The following is a 2500-nucleotide window of genomic DNA, read 5'->3' on the forward strand; positions in this document are numbered from 1 at the left end:
GGGAGAAATAGTGAAGATAGAGAAGCATTTGGGTATTGCATATGCATGTGTGGGAGTGTTTGCTCGACACTCAGCAGGACTACATGGTGTGCGCCCTTTCCCAGTCTGTCATCACACTAACTACAGAACATGACAGGATTTCAGCTTTTCACATTTATTTATCTAACACCTCTTACAATAACTGCAGAATCAATCAGGCCTCATTGAGTATGATGACCCCCCCCCCCAAACACACACACACACACACAAAAAAAGTAATAATCTTGTTCATCGTGTGTAATGTTACAACTGAACAGCAGTAGCTAATCACAGCCTATAGAGCACAGGTGGAAGTTAGCGGTTTAATATTGATGCTAATCATCTGGGGGACTTGTAGCCTAAGCATTACACCAACAAACAGCAAATACACTGGGCACCACATCGACACATATACATAATGCATAATTAACAGATAATGATGCTGTGATTTAGGCAAAGACTTATGGGCAAAGCAGTAGAAGTTCCAGCAGTGGGGATCTGATCCTTGAACTTCTTTCCCTGGCATTGATTAGATGCCGCCTACGGCCTTTGATCTGTCAAAGGGGAGATGGGGGAGCCGCGTCTTGTGGCGTTGGTTTGGGGATTATTATAATTTATACATGAGGGATTTGTTTTTGTCTCTTGTGTGAGTGCCAGTGTGTGTTGTGTATTATTGTTGTTGTTGTTTTTTCCCCTCTTTTTGTATTTGTCTTGGTCTCTTTTCTCCCAAGCTTGAGTAGTCTTAAGTAAACAGCCTCCTCCATTGTGTTGGTTTTCATTACTTTCTGTCGTTAGCGACTCCCAGTGGTAATTAGGCGGCGCGCGCGCCTGGTATGGAGCAGGATGCTCATCACGCAGATCATTGACTTTCATATGCACTCGTGCAGACTGAGACAACACATGATCAATCTCACACCGGCTGAGAGAGAGAGCGAGAGAGAAATATCATCAGCCAGGGTTGCTGCTGTGAAAGTTGCGAGTTCTGTGTGTTTCCTCCCTCTAGGCTGCCGTTCTGTGCGGTACCTGGGGTCGGGGAGAACTTCTTCCATCATCACTGGCTGCTGAAGCGCTGCTCCCCGAAAGAGACGCGTGACAGCAGTCTGTCGATCGCGTAGTCACATCATGCTGGTGGCACTCATACTGGTGTACTTTGTCACACAGCCACTTGGCAGGCATACGTGTGTGTGTGTGTGTGTGTGTGGGTGTGTGTGTGTGTGTGTTTGTGTGTGTGTGTGTGTGTGTGTGTGTGTGTGTGTGTGTGTGTGTGTTTGATGGTTCTGCAAAGGATTGTGTTTACTAACAGTCAAAGCCAAAGGAAGTTGCTAAACTTCCTGTGTGTATGTGTGTGTGTGTGTGTGTGTGTGTGTGTGTGTGTGTGTGTGTGTGTGTGTGTGTGTGTGTGTGTGTGTGTGTGTGTGTGTGTGTGTGTGTGTGTGTGTGCATCTGTGTGTGTGTGCTTCATGTTCTACCTTTACATTATCATCTTGGTCATGTGACACCGTTGTTCAAAAGAGGAATCAAGGGTATGTAACTAAAGTTACCCTTGTCAGAGTTGGTCATTAGTCTGCTGTCATACAGTGGTGTGTGTGTGTGTGTGTGTTTGTGTATGTGTGTGTGTCTATGTGTGTGTGTCTGTCTGTGTGTGTGTGTGTGTGTGTGTGTGTGTGTGTGTGTGTGTGTGTGTGTGTGTCTTTTTACCTCATTTTGGATATGTGAGGTCGCAATATTCAGCCCCTTCTGGTGTAAATGGATCATTGCTCAGTCTGGTGAACTGTCACATTGTGGGATATTTTCAACTACGGCTGTAGAGCTGTGACAGGATAGCAGTTTTTTTTGTGTATTTCCAAACAATGCCATACAAACTAAATTGGAAATGAGTGACTCTCCTGTGGGTTTCAAGATTAGATTTCATTCTCACGACATTACATACAGTAAAAGACACATACTGTCTAAATGACAGGAAAGCCATTCTTGGAGATTCATTTCCTATTGTGCAGCTAATAAATTAGCCTTCACGGAATGAATGTGCTTCCACTGTGGACATTCCTGTCCAGTTTCCAGGAATGCTCAGGATGGCTGTGTTTAACCTAGGGTTGCTTGGAATGGACACAATGAACAAGTCAGTGGACAGAGGATTAGGTCAGGAGCTTCACCGCAGACAGCTTGGTGTGTGTGTGTGTGTGTGTGTGTGTGTGTGTGTGTGTGTGTGTGTGTGTGTGTGTGTGTGTGTGTGTGCGCGTGTGTGTGCGAAGGCTGAGTGTGTCCTCTTGAGCGGCAGGGAGACGCACTCTGCTCAAGGTCATTTGGGATGATAACGGGCTATTAATGATTCTGTGAATCTCCCAGCTCCATCTGCTTCGCGGGCTCCACGGTGGCAGCGGTGACAAAGACCCGCACGGCAGCGCCGCTCTGTGCCATGACACAGCTGGATAAGATATCAGTGCAGTTAACACCTGAACACACACATAGACACACGCGCACA

The 2500-nt window shown here is 46.2% G+C and overlaps 1 protein-coding gene across 3 annotated transcripts in view; it reads left to right on the plus strand.

Moving 5' to 3' along the window:
- roraa (RAR-related orphan receptor A, paralog a) overlaps positions 1-2500 on the plus strand; it is a 251316-nt gene that overhangs the window by 201108 nt on the left and 47708 nt on the right. The gene's annotated exons all lie outside the window — the stretch shown is intronic.

The sequence above is a fragment of the Clupea harengus genome, chromosome 3 (assembly GCF_900700415.2).
Source record: "Clupea harengus chromosome 3, Ch_v2.0.2, whole genome shotgun sequence".
In the NCBI taxonomy this organism is placed as follows: domain Eukaryota; kingdom Metazoa; phylum Chordata; class Actinopteri; order Clupeiformes; family Clupeidae; genus Clupea; species Clupea harengus.